At 43.8% G+C, this 18,373-nt stretch overlaps 1 protein-coding gene and 1 pseudogene across 4 annotated transcripts in view; both read right to left on the reverse strand.

Annotated features, from left to right (window-relative positions):
- CDH18 (cadherin 18) overlaps window positions 1-18,373 on the reverse strand; it is a 671,522-nt gene that overhangs the window by 195,508 nt on the left and 457,641 nt on the right. The window lies entirely within an intron of this gene.
- On the reverse strand, window positions 2,482-2,955 carry LOC309538813 (huntingtin-interacting protein K pseudogene; annotated as a pseudogene). Its single transcript has one exon. The product of its transcript is annotated as a huntingtin-interacting protein K pseudogene (transcript).

Below are 18,373 nucleotides of genomic sequence, written 5' to 3' on the forward strand. Positions count from 1 at the left end.
AGTGAGAGGATCAAATGGACAGATTTGTCCATCCTTATTTTATCCTTTATTTTGTCTATCCTCATTTTATGTCAGCCTTTTCCTCCCAATTCCATACTGCTACTTTTCTTCCAGCCAGGACAGGAGCCACAGAGAACTCACCTTCAAAATTCACAGTAAGTCTTTTTCCTTAACAACCATAATGCGACAAAGTTTTAACGTTAGCTTCCTACGCTTCGCAGTCGAATTCCCCAGCTCTTAAACTCCCTCTTTTCATATAAGCTTCCTGAATGTTCAGTGTGTAACAGAGCATCCATCAAGCCATAATTCGAGAAGTAATGTTTATGATCTTTTATTCCCCTTGAAAAATCCCAGCTTCTCCTAGCAGACCTCATCAATCCACAGAACTCTCAATAATAGAAGCCTCTCTAAACACTGAACTGTAGAAGGACTAAGACACACAGAGTTGTGGTTAGAATAACTGGAATTGAACCAGGGATGCCTGAGACTAAATACGTACTTAGCCATAAAGCTTTTGATGAGTCACACACACATCTGGCTCCAACTACCTCATTGAGCTGTTGAGAGGGGATAACATGGGGTGGCTTTCATGTTTTGCCACATTGTGCTCCTTAAAAGGAACGATGGGGTATAAATGTGAAAAAGTATGTATACCTGTACACAGGGCCCTGTACCCATACTGGGATGACATGAATGCCTACATGCAGAGAAATACAAACATGATTCAATAAAATCCTGATAACCTCCCCTTCCCAAAAGAATCCCAATGCATTTTTTCCAGTGAATCAGGAACAGAATCCTAATGTTCTCCTCTGTTCCTTCCCTAGGTAATCTGTATGCAGGTGTGAGGGAGAGATGGATAAGAACAGGATAGTGTGTGCAGGCCTGCCATTCCCAGGAACTGTTCATATGAATTCCAATAGAGGAAAATATGGCGCTGATGAGTGCCATTCCAATCCTTCTATGCATAAGCACCGCCTTTGTGCTTTTCCTGAAGGAGCGTGTCCACCCCCTTTGCTCAGTCCAGACACTGAGGTCCTCCTCAGAAGGTCTTCTGCTGGTTCCCTCACTGCAAGAAGTGAAGTTGCAGGGAACCAGGCAGAGGGCCTTCTCGGTAGTGGTTCCCTCCCTGTGAAACGCCCTCCTTTCAGATGTCAAGGAGATAAAGAACTACACAACATTTAGAGGACATCTGTAGGGAGCCCTGTATTGGAAAGTTTTTAATATCTGATGTTTGATTATGTTTTTATATATGCTGTAAGCCACCCAGAGTGGCTGGGGAAACCCAGCCAGATGGGCGGGGCATAAATAATAAAATTATTATTGTTATTGTTATTTTATCATGTCCCTTCCCCACCTGTAATAAAACCTAGGTATTTTTGCTACATTGTGCACTAATTCTGCTCTCTGAACAAACACACAAATGAGCTGATGGTGGGGCAATTTCAACAGTGCATTGGGATAGTACAATGAAGCCCTCAGGGTTTTCTTCTTACAAACAGCAAAGATAGCAGAAATTACTCAAAGGTGTAAAGAGCAACCTTCTAAAACCATCCCACCCACCCTCTCTCTTCTGTTACACATTTGACTAGAAAAAGATAACAGCTCCATGAATTCCAGCAAGTTAATTGCTGATCTATCTATTCAGTGCTGAGTTTGATTCTTTTAAAAAAATGAAAGCCTGAATGTTGTTTTCTTTCTTTCATTCATTCTTTCAATGTTGTTTTAATTTAAATAAGACATCTCCATTCCTCCTCTCTGCAAACTTCCTACGCAGCAAGCAAACTCAGAAGGATGCACCTTTGCATATAGCTGACCTGAGACTCCACCATTGCTTGGCATAAGTAGTAAGAGAGCTCCCTCCCTCAGTAACAGTCTTTCTGTCTTTTTCTCCCAGAATAATGATTCCAGGATTACTACTCCTAGTCCTTCACAGTATCAATATGACAAAGGACATCAAAGCAGGACATCAAAATAACTTACTCCAATTACAATATAAATTCCAATATCTCTGCATATATATTTTTCAATTTGTTATTATTTAACGTGGAGTTGGAAAACTTGCAATTAATGCCTATTGGTCACCATAGCCACACACTGCATCGTATTTCTGCAAAGCACTGTGCAGTGAAATCAGAAACAAGCCCTACCGGGCCCCAAGGGAAAACATCTATAGGATTTCAGCCTTAGCCATACAAAACTGGAGCACGAAGAGGGAAGAGCATTCAAAGAACACATGCTATTGCACTTTGCTTCTGCCAGAAGCTCTTTTTCCTTAAACTAATATTTTTGGTCGTGAAGGCGGCACTGATTTAAAGTTGCTTCAACCATAGAATTCTGCCTTTACAGGGAGGAGTCAGGCTAATGCCCTGCCCAAGAAACAGCAAGTGTTTCTTTCATATGACCAGTGCTTTTTCTTCAAAAAAAAAAAAAAAAAAAAAAACCCTGGAATATTTATTCCAGCAGCTTTAAAATACCATATGCAAAGAACCTATGCAGAACGGGCCAAAGAGAGGCTATCTCCTTCCCTTGCTCCTCAAAAGTCCATCTAGCAGCTGGCCCTCAGTTGGTGAGGGTAATCAGTGCTTACACCACGTTCCCCATGTGTTCGCGCAAGCTGCGTTCTGCTGCTACCCTGGATATTTCCATCTCGTTCATAATCAACTCCAAATCTTCTTTCTTGATTGTGACTTTGGCCAGTTCTTTTTCCTGCTCCTGCTTTGCTTTCTGCTCTGTGGATCTTTGGTCTCCAATCACTGATATCGCTGTTTCCAAGTTGGAGCTCTGGATCTCTTTCTCCTCCGCGTAGTCAGTGATGCGCTCAAGGTCGGCCGCTCCGCTTTCGTGCTTCCGCAGCTTCTCGGCTGGTTGCTCTCCACTGCCTGCCAAGCCATTGGTCTCCGCTTCTAACTCAAGCTCAAGATCCCCTTCAGCTGCCATCACTCTGTCTGCCTTCCACGCTCGTCACGTGGTAAGGCGCGCTTCCAGAAGCCACCAGTGCTTTTTTTCTAAAAAAATGTTTAGGGGTACTCTCATTTTCCTACTCATATTGAAATACTACCCCTCAATGAGGCCAAACTGAGATTCACAAAATGTTTAGGGGTATGTGTACCCCCAGGAAAAAAGCACAGCATATGACTATGTAAAAACAGAAGCCCCTATCTGCAGTGTGAAGTGCCACCATCCAGAAAAAGGTTTACCATTTATTTCTATCAAATGTATCAACTAGTTCTAAGAGAAAGGAAAAGGTGAAGAGGGGAGATTGAGGAAACAGTGTTTAGAACACCTTTCACCTCGGGCATTTCGCTTTAAGGTAAGGGCTATTGGCCAGGATGTATAGAACCACTCCCAGAAATGTTGTTACTCTTCTCAAAAGAAAACATTGGCTTCCATCAGAATTCCTTGAACGTTTTACCTGGGAAATGACATCCAAATGCACTTTCAAGATTTCACTTTAGGTCAGACTGGGTGATAGACAAGGAGTGGGTTTATCAATATATTTTAGATTCCTTTATTATTCCTCTGATATTTTATGATATTTCACTCTCAAATTCAATTCCACATTCATTTCAGGAGAAATGTCTGTAGCAACTCTAACCCCGAGTGTTGTCCTCCTAACTGCACTGAACCATCCAATTTTGAAAGGAAGGAATTCACGGACTTCCCCAACCATGAACAGAATTCTGTTTTTGCTCTGGCAGCATAGTCCTATCTGACAATACCCTTGAAGAATTTACATACTTCTCTGTCTTGATGTTTAGTAAGTCATCAGTAAACATGGGCATTCTTGCATTTCAACAGGGCCCTTGTTCTTCCCCACCTAAATTATGCTTGAGCCACTGGGGTGTAGCAAAACAAAAAAGAGGCTCTTCCAAAGATATGTCCCTCACCGGTAAAATTTGTCCCCCGGTGCCTCGCCAATTTTTATTGTAATTAAAAATAGCGTAAGTGCCCTTGAACATAAAACGGATGTGTTTGTGAGCATTTTACCTAATTTTGATACAACAATTGAAAGAAGCCATGCATGCAGAGGATCTAATGAGGTGAGGAAGCAATTACAGAGAAGTCAAGATGCTTCAGATCTGGCTCATGAATCATTACCTTCCGTACAGAGTAACATAAACAAACTACCCAGAGAAATAGAGGAGAAGAATCATACGCATAGATACACATTTTTCTCCTCTAATAGTCAATGATGTAAGGGAGTGAATATATACAAAGTTCTTGATGCTCAGTGTCTGTGTTCCTGTATTAATTCTTGACCCTTTTTGTTTCAGGTCAGTTAAGCATGGTAGCCTCTTTGCCTTTTATTTAGCAGAAAATCTGCCAGTTTTCAGGCATGCAAATAGGCCTGGCAGAAAATCAGGGTTTTGCACAATGTCTGCTTACATCACAAAAACGCTGATGGCTCCCTAAAGCAGAAAAAAAACAATAATAATTCCTTTGGTAGTTCTTAGGTTGAAAATGACTTTGAGAAGCTCTTTCACATTCGAAAAGGTACCTTTCCCTCCTCTCAGCTTATAGATAGCATCACTCTCACCCTCACTAGAAAAGTGATTCAGTAGCATATAATCATTTATGGGTGTGTGGGGGGGGGAGTCAGTCATTTTCTACTAACTTTTGCTGTTACTTCCTATGGACTCTTATAGAGCTGGGCATTTTGAAAAAAGTCAGATACATAATCTCCCTGATCTTGGGCCATACATACACAGAAAAGGGCTTTAGTGCAATTGGACTACTGCAATGCGCTCTACGTGGGGCTACCTTTGAAGGTACCCCGGAAACTGCAATTAATCCAGAATGCGGCAGCTAGACTGGTGACTGGGAGTGGCCGCCGAGACCACATAACACCAGTCCTGAGAGATCTGCATTGGCTCCCAGTACGTTTCCGAGCACAATTCAAAGTGTTGGTGCTGACCTTTAAAGCCCTAAACAGCCTCGGTCCAGTATACCTGAAGGAGCGTCTCCACCCCCATCGTTCAGCCCAGACACTGAGATCCAGCACCCAAGGCCTTCTGGCGGCTCCCTCATTGCGAGAAGTGAGGTTACAGGGAACCAGACAGAGGGCCTTCTCTTTTTTTTCTTTTCTTTTTTAAAAAAAATTATTTGTTTTGCTACATCAAACATTAAAACAAATGAAAAAAACATACATCACACATACAGACAAAAAAGAAATACATAAAAAAGAAAAATAATAATAAAGAAAACAAAAGAAAAAAACATCTCCTAACATAAGATACCAACAAATTAGGTTACATTTACTAAATAACACTAATTGACTTCCCTTCATCTCAGTTTCAGAATATATTATATGATTTTTTATCTGCAGTTTCTTTTCCTTAAAAAAGTTTCCTTACATCACAAGTGTTACGTCATACCTACTGTAATTTTTAGATTTTTTACCTCTGTTTCCATGTATGTCATAAATTTATTCCATTCTTTGTTAAACTTTATGTCTTTTTGATTTCTTATTTTATGTGTCATTTTTGCCAATTCTAAATAATCAATTAGTTTGGATTGCCACTCGTTTATAGTTGGGATTTTTGATGTCTTCCAATTCTGCGCTATTAGGGGACAGAGGGCCTTCTCGGTAGTGGCGCCCGCCCTGTGGAACGCCCTCCTTTCAGATGCAAAGGAAATAAGCAGCACTCTTCTTTTTTAAAAGACATCTGAAGGCAGCCCTGTTTAGGGAAGTTTTTAATATTTAATGCTGTATTGTTTTTAACACTTGATTGGAAGCCGCCCAGAGTGGCTGGGGAAACTCAGCCAGATGGGCGGGGTATAAATAATAATAATAATAATAATAATAATAATAATAATAATAATAATTTCATGTTTGTGGTGCTATGTGCATTTCCCCTAGTTTAAATGCTAGGTGTTGGATACTCACTAGTATTCTTATTTATCAGTTGGGCGGTGAGAGGAACATGGATGGCTTAATCCCACCTTCAACTCTCCGTTCCTTACCTCAAACAGTTAACCGGTGCTGTTTTCATATGTATTTCCACCTTCTTACATACTGGAATTGCATATCCGGGAGACTTGCCGGGCAAAAGTTCATAGCCAGTTTTGCAATGCAGATCTCAATCATCAATGTTCATCACAAACATCATTTGCGACTTGTTTAATTGCATCTTGTACATTCAGTCACTACTTTGTTTTCACAGATTGGGACTAATGCAGAAAAGTGAATGCATGGTTTAAGCCGTGGAAGCAGAAAATCACAAATACTGTATTTACAGCACCCCCTACAAGTAGTTACTCCCATGGGTTTGGGTATCAAGCTAGAACCACAGTAGACCTCCAATTTCTATACTGGTTATCTAGGATGTAATGCTCTTGAATTCAGATCCAGGCAGAATCTTGGGGAGAAACCATGGAATACCAGTTGATTTTAAAATTTTATCAGAATGCCCTCCAAAACCCACCTCCCCTAACACCCCATAAAGGGATGGATCCAAATCCATTATGAAAATGCTATGCACATTTGGCATGACTTTGGAAGCTGCATTGCAAATCGGGGCAAGTGGATAGCAAAACCATTCCCATGTTGCCAAATAAGAGAGTCTGGGCGCACGTGTTAAGGTTGCCTTGCATTTCCCATGTTCCAATGCTATGAGTGGGCAGTATTTTCACCCCACTGCCTCAATACCAGAAGTGAGAGAAATATGCAGGGTGATTTTATACAGTGGCCTTAGTTCATATGTACTGAATAGGGCAAGGGCAAAAGAGTCAATTGGGTCTTTACATGCAGGCTGGAAGCAAATTGCTACTCCAGCTCCCATGACCAATTTCAGTCTAGTTTTTGCAGTATTTTTACAGCAAAATGTGGCCCCTAAATCCACTGGAAACCACTGTTTGTAACAAGACACTATTCACATCAATTCCCATCTTCACACTGAAATCCTGTTCATGACACCTCACAAGTTCCTCTGAGCTAAAACTGACTCAGTTCCCTGTGTTGCGCTGTTCCTACTATGTGCTGCTTAGAGCCTAGAAACTCACATACAACCTACTGGCCGCCCACTTATGGATCCAAGACCATTCCTTTGCACAAATTATATTACTTTGTCTGGTGTCTATCAATTTTGTAAAGGCGGGTCACTTATCTGGACACTTTGCTACATGTTATGCCTTCTTACAAAGCAATATTCTTGGGTTTCAGACAAGTTTTCATTTTCATTTTGAAACACAATCACCTCCTGATCAAAGAACATCCCCTTAGGGAGCAAGATGAGAATTATGCATTAATCTTCCATTATCAGTGCAACAGTTTGCAATCATCAAATACTGTAAAATACAGCATCTTCAAACTTACTGCTACTGGATCACTGGTGGAAAGTTTGGTAAACACCTGACATTCATTTCCTTCTGAGTAGCAGCTGGCTGAATGGAACTCATTGTGAAAGCAGATTTCTTACTTTCAAGTCACCTATTTTTGCCAAATGGAAGCATCTCTCCAAAATCCTCTTCCATCACCAAACTAGAATTTAGCTGCAGATAGGTAGCCGTGTTGGTCTGCCATAGTCAAAATAAAAAAATTCCTTCCAGTAGCACCTTAAAGACCAACTAAGTTAGTTCTTGGTATGAGCTTTTGTGTGCATGCACACTGAAGAATGTGCATCTGAAGAAGTGTGCATGCACACGAAAGCTCATACCAAGAACTAACTTAGTTGGTCTTTAAGGTGCTACTGGAAGGAATTTTTTTATTAGAATTTAGCTGATACGACTGTAGCCCAAGTTTTATCTGCAGGGTTTTTTAATGCATATTTAAATGCATGCTTAAATATGTATTTATTGCAAATATGTGTTTATATTTAAATACATATTTTGTCTCAATGTATGCATTTCTGAATGCAAGGTGCAAATTATGTTTATACACTTTAAAAATGCAGACCAAACAAAATTCTCCTTCAGTCCAAAGTCCTAAAGGAGCAGGGTAGGAATCTCTCATAAGGTTTTGCCTTGCACTTGCCAAACTGCAATTATGAGAGAAAGCCACAACACTTACATGGGCTTAAATTAGTAATGCAGGTATATTGAGGAGCATGTTAGAAAAAGAAATAGATGTCTCAGGAGCCTTGGGCCCATCAGAAATGCAAGATAATAGAAGAGGCTTTGGAAGGCATGTGGTGCTTGCATAAAACTTTCTTTTTTATTTCCATTTTAGCATCCTGAAGTAATAAAATAGTTTTTGAAAGATGTTCCCATCTTTCTTAAGCAGCTAATTTTATTATTTGAAATTCAGAACTGTGTTTTTTTTACTAGATAGACTTGCTGCCAATGACTGTCGGCAACTCCAAGGCTTAACCCAGAACCCTGTAATATGAAACTAATGGTGAAAGGCAAAGGACCTCTGGATGGTTAAATACAGCCAAAGGTGACTAAGGGGTTGCGGCGCTCATCTCACTTTCAGGCCGAGGGAGCCGGCGTTTGTCCAGACAGCTTTCCTGGTCATGTGGCCAGCAGGACTAAACTGCCTCTGGCACAACGGAACACCATGACGGAAACCAGAGCTCATGGAAACACTATTTACCTTCCCGCCGGAGTGGTATCTATTTATCTACTTGCACAGGTGTGCTTTCGAACTGTTAGGTTGGGAGGAGCTGGGACAGAGCAACGGGAGTTCACTCGATCATGGGGATTTGAACCGCCGACCTTCTGATCGGCAAGCCCAAGAGGCTCAGTGGTTTAAACCACAGCGTCACCCATGTCCCTCTATCTAATAATCCACCATGAATTTCCTGTACTTAGGCCTCAGAACCTAATGACAATGCAGAAGGGAACAATGACTTGTTATACTGGTTTTATGTGTTGCTGTTCCATAATACAAGCTTGTCTAGCTTGTGACCTATCAGTCTGCTCACAGCCTGCTAGCCATGTTTGGAAGTCTGCAAAGGACTTGATATCTCCCTTTCCCCCATTCTTTCCTGGGGGCTTTTCCTAAACATGGTGAGCTAGCATATATTCCCTGGTTTGGGTGTGATAGTTCACAGTTTGAAGAGGCCTACTCTAAGTAGTAAAGGGTTTGCTAGTTTTTCAAAGCTGGTATAAGCAAATGTATATGGTGTCCTAGATTTCATAGCAGTGTGACAGCTAAAAGTAACTCAGAAGAAATAGGCTGTGAGATTATTTTGCTCCAGCCGTGTTCCTCTTCAGTTGTAGATTGAGAAATCACTTTTATTTACCTTTTAAGAAACAACCACTAGTAAGACAGGAAGGGCAAAGAAGCACACCTGAGACATCCGTAAAATGGTCAGCTGAAGAAGAAAGAATGTTTCACTTAAAATAAGGTTTGAGTGCTTTAAGCAACATAAAAAAGCACCCTGTCTTTATTCTTGTTGACAATTGCTGCAATATTGCAACAAGCAAGGCTATGTCGGTATGCTATTCTCTCGGCTACAGTTTGAGGCTGGTAAACAACTATTTCTTAGGGCCATGAAAAGTGCTGGCAAATATAGAGCAGGACATATATTAATGGACTAATTTGTCCAGCTCTAATGTGGCCATTCCAGTTTATTACTTGGGCAGTATTATTCCGAGCACTTATTGCAAGGCTCACTCCTTGTAACAGTCACAGTTAGGGTATTCACCGCTAGTTGACAATGCAACAGAGCCACTCCAGACTGCTAATTGCTTAATAAATGTAACCAAACATCTTCAGTGCTTGACTCAACCTAATTGCTTTTCAGTGTCATAGTGCAGTAATGTAGAAGGTCACAATAACTGCTTAATGGACAAAGTGGTTGTTGAAAAGGTAGGCAGGAATGCCAAAGATAAGTATATAATGTTAATGTGGGGTTAGATAAAGCACCAAGTCGGTGGTTTAAACAACTCTCTGGTTTAAATGGTGTACATTGTGTGCACTGTCATAATACAAATGGCTCCTTAGTTTTCTGCTAGCAAATGGGCATGATTTCAACTATTCTCCTTAATATTATGGTTTTTGCTATTATGTTGGTCAGCGACTCTACAACTTGAACCAGGAACCTCATATTTGTCTGATCTGATAGTCGTAGCTAACAGGACCAGTGGTCAGGGATGATGGGAGTTGTAGTCCCAAAACATCTGGAGGGCTGAGTTTGCCTATGCCTGCCCTAAATGGCCTCGGCCCAATATATCTGAAGGAGCATCTCCACGCCCATCGTTCTGCCCAGACACCGAGGTCCAGCTCCGAGGGCCTTCTGGCGGTTCCCTCACTGTGAGAAGCAAAGCTACAGGGAACCAGGCAGAGGGCCTTCTCAGTAGTGGCGCCCGGCCTGTGGAACGCCCTCCCATCAGATGTCAAAGAAATAAACAAATATCTGACTTTTAGAAGACATCTGAAGGCAGCCCTGTTTAGGGAAGTTTTTAATGTTTGAAGATTTATTCTGTTTTTAATGCTCTGTTGAAAGCTGCCCAGAGTGGGTGGGGAAACCTAGCCAGATGGGCGGGGTATAAATATATTATTATTATTATCATTACAAACAGCTCATCATGTAGCTAAAATTATCCCTGTATTTCTGAGTCACTGGACTTTGCGGCCCCAACGCATGCAAAAACCCTGCATGTAGCAAAGTAGCAAGGCAGTAGAAAGGCAGGCTAGAATTTGTGCAGGAAGTGGGGTTCAATTGTTTGATGCCCCACCTGATTTTCTACGATGCAGGGACTGTAGTGTTACAGGCGAAGGGGATCGAGATATGGATACGCTCGTACCCTTTCCAATCTGCGCCCCATCCCGAGGGACGAGGGTAGGGTGAGCAAGGATTACTCACCTCCGTCACTGGTGCTGTGCAATGCCAGGTCTATAGGCAATAAAACCGCCACCCTGCGAGATTTCTTTATCTCGCAGGGGGTCGACCTGGCTTGTGTGACGGAGACCTGGGTGCGCGAAGGGGCAACAGTTACCTTACGAGAGATGGCGCCCCCGGGTTTCTCTGTCCTCCACCAGTCGCGGACTGTGGGCCGGGGGGGAGGGGTGGCATTATTAATCCGGGAAGATTGTCCTTTCAGGGCTCTACCATCGCCATCGATCCCCGGCATTGAATGTGTTGGCCTAGTGTGGGGCTCCGAGGAGAGCTTGGCTGTCTGGCTGGTGTACCGGCCACCTAGCGCACCAGCAGCCACCCTGTCAGGCCTGCTGGAGGCGGTGGCCGGCTGGGCCTTGGAGTTCCCTAACCTATTGGTATTGGGGGACTTCAACATCCATGCCGATGCCACTCCCTCCTCACAGGCTCTGGACCTGGTGTCTTCCATGGCGACACTAGGGCTCTCCCAGTTTGTTTCGGGCCCCACACATCAAGCAGGCCACACGCTGGATTTGATCTTTGGCGTCGGTATAGATGTGATCATGTCTCCTCCGACGAAGGTGCCATGGTCTGATCACTACGCTCTGAAAGCCAGGATTGACTTTCCACCCCCACCCTGCTTAGGTGGCGAGCCAATTTGGGCTCGCCCGCAGAGGCTGATGGACCCCGAGAGATTCCGCCAAGCCTTGCGGGACCTTGCTCCCCCTGGCGACTCATTGACTGAGCTTGTTGAGGGCTGGAATGCCCAGCTCCAGGCAGCCATCGATGAGATCGCACCTAAGCGCCCTCTGCGACCCCGCAGAAACCGGGCTCCCTGGTTTACCGAGGAGCTTCGGAAAATGAAGCGGGACCTCAGACGGCTAGAGCGAGTATGGCGGGGTGCCCGTGACGGAGCCTCAAGAACATCTTATAGGGCTTTTATGAAAACCTACGAGATGGCGGTGAAGGCTGCTAAGAAGTCATACTTCTCGGCCTCCATTGCATCTGCTAGCTCTCGCCCAGCGCAATTATTTAGCATAATCAGGTCTTTAACGTCCCTTGAGGGACAGCCAAATTTAAATAACAAATTGACACACGGCTGTGAGGCATTTGCGAGCTTTTTTGCGGAGAAGGTCTTGTCGCTCCGCCATGACCTCCCTGCCAATTTGGATACAATAAAGGAACTGGAGGCCCCTCGACTGTCCTCGGGTCCAGTATTGGACCACTTTGACCGGATATCCCCAGCCGATGTGGACAGACTCCTCCGAGCTGGAAAGCCCACCACTTGTCCTCTCGACCCGTGCCCGTCTTGGCTGATTAGAGCGTGTCCAGACGAGGTGCGGGCCCTCCTGGGGAATATCATCAATTTGTCCCTTGGCACGGGGACATTCCCAGGGGAACTGAAGGAGGCAGTGGTGCGCCCGCTCTTAAAGAAAACATCATTAGATCCTTTAGATCTATCCAATTACCGCCCGGTTTCGAATCTTCCGTTCCTGGGTAAGGTGATTGAGAGAGCGGTTGCTGAACAGCTTGGTGGGTTTCTGGATGAAACATTGGCTCTGGATCCATTCCAGTCCGGCTTCCGCGCTGGTCATGGGACCGAGACGGCTCTGGTCGCCCTAACAGATGACCTTCGTAGACAGCTGGATCGAGGCGGGTCGGGGCTGCTGATTCTTTTAGATCTATCAGCAGCTTTCGACATGGTCGATCACGAACTTTTGGACCACCGCCTTACCGACGTGGGGATCCAGGGCACAGTCCTTCAATGGCTGCGCTCGTTTCTCTCTGGTCGGGGACAGAGGGTGGCGCTTGGGGGGGAATTGTCATCGCGCCACTCCTTGGTGTGTGGAGTACCTCAGGGTGCGATACTCTCCCCGATGCTTTTCAACATCTTTATGCGCCCCCTCGCCCAGCTTGTCCGGAGTTTTGGGCTGGGTTGTCATCAGTATGCCGATGACACCCAACTCTATCTGTTGATGGATGGCCATCCTGACTCGGCCCCAGACACACTGACCAGATGTTTGGAAGCTGTGGCTGGATGGTTACGTGGGAGCCGGTTGAAGCTAAATCCTTCGAAGACAGAGGTCCTGTGGCTGGGACGGGGCGATATGGGATTGGGGGGGCAACTCCCATCTCTTGCGGGGGCGCAATTAGTGCCAGCACCGTCCGTTAAGAGTTTGGGTGTAATCTTCGACACCTCCCTTTCCATGGAGGCGCAGATTGCAGCTATAACAAAGGCGGCATTTTTCCATCTCCGCCAAGCTAAGCAGTTGGCTCCTTACCTCTCTCGCCCTGACCTAGCCACTGTGATCCACGCGACGGTCACCTCCAGACTGGATTATTGTAACTCGCTCTACGTGGGGCTGCCCTTGAGACTGACCCAGAAACTCCAGCGGGTGCAGAATGCTGCAGCGAGACTCCTTACGAGGTCTTCGCTGCGAGATCACATTCACCCGGTGCTATACCAGCTGCACTGGCTCCCGGTGGAGTACAGGATCAGGTTTAAGGTGCTGGTTTTAACCTTTAAAGCCCTATATGGCCTAGGACCCTCGTACCTACGGGACCGCCTCTCCTGGTATGCCCCACAGAGAAACCTACGGTCTTCAAATAAAAACATCTTGAAGGTCCCAGGCCACAGAGAAGTTAGGCTGGCCTCAACTAGAGCCAGGGCTTTTTCGGCTGTGGCTCCGATCTGGTGGAACACTCTGTCACAAGAGACCAGGGCCCTGCGGGACTTGACATCCTTCCGCAGGGCCTGCAAGACAGAGCTGTTCCACCAGGCCTTTGGCCAGGGCACAGCTTGACTCCCTCCCTCGGCAATCTTCGCAGAGCTCTGGCCCAATGGTTGCTAGTGGCTTGAATTAATTAATTTTTATAATGAATGATTTTAGAATGTTGTTTATGTTGTACCTTTGTACTGTTTTGTTGTTGTTAGCCGCCCTGAGCCCGGCTTCGGCTGGGGAGGGCGGGATATAAATAAAATTTATTATTATTATTATTATTATTAACACCCCCACTTGTAAGAGCAGCCATACTGATGAAATACATCAGAAATGTCTCACCTCACATTTACCTTTAACATTTTAAGTGTGCGACCTTATGATTCCACCACTCTCAACATAACCCATTGTCAGATTTTAGAAGCTTTATTACCTACATTCGTTTTATCACTTGACGTTAGCTTTCCTCACCTCCCTCCTTATTGTCCATGCATTTCATACTAAATTATGGTTTAGATGATTGGGCATGACAGCAAAGTGACCTCTTATCTAAATCATGCTAAATGTAATGGAAAGCTGTTATCACATCATATCTGTAAAGGTCAACCTTCTTTAAAAGTGGGAAAATGAAAATACAGCGTTAGCTGGCAGTGGATTCACATCACCTCAGAAATTAATTTAGGCTCCTTTTTTCAGCAGCAGCCTGTCTTTTGGGTGGGCATAATGTTAAGGAGAAGGAAAATGTAATGCCCAAGTCATTGACATGAATTTTAGGAGGGAGTGAAAGAGGTTTGGTAAGAAGTGAATGAGTATAATGTTATTTCCTTCTTTAGATGTTTTTTGAAGGGGGAGAAGAAAGTAAAAAATGCCTTTAACTAATCTATTCTGTTGGTGTACAAGATGGACTGCATTATAAAGAGTGAGATGATTTTCTTGGAAGCAGCGGACAGTGTGCATGTTTTGTAGTGTTGTGGCAAATAAACTATTTTATAATCCATTAAAATCAAAGATGTTTGGAAATAATGTTATACTACATTCTAGACCTTTAACTGCAACAGGTTCAATTGCTTTTGGAATGATGTGCTAATAATTGCTGTATCATAGTAATTCTCATGCTGTAGTTTTCTGTGGATATATATGCCCGAGAGAGAGAATTCAGGCATGTGACTAGGTTCTGGACCATGATGGATTGCAGACATTCTTTGTTAAATATACTTCCATGAGCTTAAGGAATTTTTCTTCCTGGAGTGGAAGAAAACTTCCCTACAGATACACAGTCATACCTCGGGTTACAGATGCTTCAGGTTGCGTTTTTTCAGGTTATGGACCCGCCGGAATGAGTTACTTCCGGGTTTCGGGGGTCGTGCATGCGCAGAAGCGCCGAATCGCAACCCATGTGTGCGCATATGCAGTACTGTGGGTTGCGAATGTGCATCCCACACGGATCACATTCGCGACCCGAGCATCCACTGTACTTTAAAGTTATTAGTACAAGGTTAATGTATTAAATGCAAAATTAGTTATAGAGAGTGATTATTCCAACCCCTACCACAAGTCCACAACGGAGTACATCTATTACCTGTCTGGTAGAGCAACCCAGACTTGCTTGCAGTTCAGAATGCAACTCTGTATCAGTTTATGCAGTTCTCCAGATTTTGCAAGGTAGTTTCAGTGTGTTAAAAGTATGCACAAGAATATGTATTTTACAGTAAAAATGTGTACCTTATGGGAAAGCATATTGAGGGAATGCACACAAATATGTACAGCAATGCATATAATAATGCATACAATTTAAATTTGAGCCTTTTATGCCCTCTTTTTAAAAATCCACATAAAGTGGGATGAAATGGGCCCTCTGAGTGCCAGTGAAAATGAAATGGGATGGACTTGGGAAGATCTCTCCATCCCTTCTTCAAGGTCCACCAACCAGAACCAGGAGCAAAATGGTGTCTCAGCGGGTGCAGCTAATTATCTGCTGCTTCCTTTAAGCCATGCATTGGAATAACCTGCAGATACGAGTAAGAATCATCTGAATTACTACAAATCAGAGATTTGAACACAAAACTCTAAAACTGGTTAGCAGGGCTATACTTGGTCAATGGCAACCAATACCTATCTGCATTTTAGGGGAGAGGAATGCAGAGGCTCATGAGTGATTAGAACAAGGCCAGCCATGGCATAGATATATTTATATGTTATCTACAATTTTACTTGTTCTTGTTAAAATATTGGGAGTCAGGGAACCCCCCCCCCCGATCCACTACAAATAACCCAGAGATGACCCCAGACCTCCTAAACTCTTTTGTCAACCTCTGATCAAAGCAAGTAAAAATGTACAGTGGTACCTCGGGTTACATACGCTTCAGGTTACATACGCTTCAGGTTACAGACTCCGCTAAGCCAGAAATAGTGCTTCAGGTTAAGAAATTTGCTTCAGGGTAAGAACAGAAATCGGGCTCCGGCGGCACGGCGGCAGCAGGAGGCCCCATTAGCTAAAGTGGTGTTTCAGGTTAAGAATAGTTTCAGGTTAAGAACGGACCTCCGGAATGAATTAAGTACTTAACCCGAAGTACCACTGTAGTTTAAACTAAAAGCATTTGAGCATGAATGCTGTGAGGGTCAGGCTGTGGCCTCAAGCAACAGCACCCAAATCTAAACATCGAGTGTTTCCAGCTCATGATCCTTGAGCCCAGAGCTTAGTTAAGCTGGTACACAATATGGAGCAAACAGAAAAAAAAGCATCCCTCTGTTGACCAGGAAAAATAAAAAGGCCAGGCTCCTAGACTTTATAGCTGGGCTGGCCAATCCAGAAGGTTCATATTGCTTGCTGATTTCAGTTCTGGTACCACTTTTCCTGGCTATGAAGATAATGAACAGCACCCAGGCTGGAGCCTAAAGGGGTCATATTTCTTCCCTATCCATGTGTAGTCCTCTTTCTGTCCCTTAAAAAATCTTATTCAGTAGCTCTTCTGCAGCACTCAAAGGGAGTGATTGTTAAGTATAATTGTTCAATTGACACTGAAATGGAGAGTGCCTGTACGTATATTGCTGAAAAAGTTTAACATTGGAAAATTCCACTGAAGCACACTGAAGCTCTCTAAGCTTCTGAGTTGATAATTAACTGTTGGTGTTCTCTGCTAGCACTCATGTGAGTGTTTAACCTTGGATCATGTGATCAAGGTATTCAATTGCAAATCTCAATTTTTAAATAGAGTTGTCTTTGCCTTTTGTTCCCAGTGAGATAATGATGTGATAATGAGCCTCTCCAGGAGCTGTATAGCCTTAGACTGGATGCAGGCTAATGTAAGCTATGGGAGAGACAGACCTTTGATTTTTTGCTCTGATCATAATTATGTTATTTGTTTAAGAATAGAAACCTATGCTTAGATAAGTGTGTGCTTTATGGAATTATTTGGATGTATCATTGATTGTTTCTGTAACTGTTTTGAAGAAGTTCTGGTTAGTAAAGCTTTGAATCACAATTATGTGTCTGGACAATTTTTATTCCAAAAAGAGTGAGCTTTTATGCATCCAATTGCGTCATGCTGCACAATATTGATATCTGCAATAGTGATGGTGCACAAGGATAGCCTAGGACAACCTGTGGTGGTCTACAACTCTTACAGTGATCCTTGAAATTAGGTCTTTAGAAGCGCAAACTCATAACATTAGCCATAATTCAACTGGATCAACACTAACATAGTTTTCACTATTTCCCCACTTTGAACAAATCCGCCACACATTGGAGGAGTGCAAACAGTGAGGTGTAAAAGTGTTATACACTCCGGACATCAGTATTATTGGCTTCAAGTTTTGTTGCCCATCTTGGCAGGGCTGATCTTTGAGAGGGACATCAACCAATGTAAAATGTGATGGTGGGGACAGGGACTTGCAGGTATGTCCATAAGTTAATTGGCTGCAGCACTTGAGAGCATTTTTCATACATGACGCCAAAAGTTGAGCATCCCCTGTTCTGCTTGTGATGTGTGAATGCTGTCAATGTGGGAGACAATTCCAAAGGAGAAACCAATTTACACTGCAGCCCATTCTTTATAGTAGCTTGTACACACAATGAAAAGAATCTACATTGGCTGCAGTCTTTTGGGCAGGGGAAAAGAAACACATATTCCTGGAACACATAAGGGACCTAGGCTTATGTGTTATGTGTTATAAGGCAGCTGGCAGGGCAGGGCAGCGCAGGGCAGGGGGGCCAAGCCACCCTTCCAACAGGTGTGTGGCTCTTGCATACCGGGACAACACAGAGTGGACATGGTGGCAGTGAGAGCACTTTGGCAGAAGCACCGGTTTGGCTTTGTTGGTGTGCCCATGTAATCTTGACCTCATCAACACCCTGCCTCCACACCAGTCCAAGGAGCAGCAGCAATGTCGCTGTCCAGACCCCCACTCCTGAGCCCATGTTAAATGTCATTCCCCCCCCTGCCCTGATACAAGTCTAGAGTAAGTTACTGATCAGAGGGAAGCCTGTAGGCCAGAGATAGCAAGCCATTCTGGGGTTGATGGAGATTTGCACTCCAAAATCAATCAATCAATCAATCTGGAGGGCACTGTGTTCGCTGTCTGTGCATGCAGTCTAAAAAGTTTCCAAGCCATTTAAGCCAGTTTAGACACACTAAGGTTAAGGCTCCTAAGTCAATTTAATACTCGTCTAAGAGCATCATGATTGAATACCTGGTTTTCTGCACACACACACACACACACACACACACACACACAGAGTGGTACCTTGGTTTACGAACTTAATCCATTCCAGAAGCCCATTCTTAAACCAAAGCATTCTTAAACCAAGGTGTGCTTTCCCATAGCAGCAGGGGACTCAATTTACAAATGGAACATACTCAACAGGAAATGGAACATGTTCTGCTTCCA

This window comes from Podarcis vaucheri (assembly GCF_965113315.1).
Source record: "Podarcis vaucheri genome assembly, chromosome: 8".
NCBI classification, from domain to species: Eukaryota; Metazoa; Chordata; class Lepidosauria; order Squamata; family Lacertidae; genus Podarcis; species Podarcis vaucheri.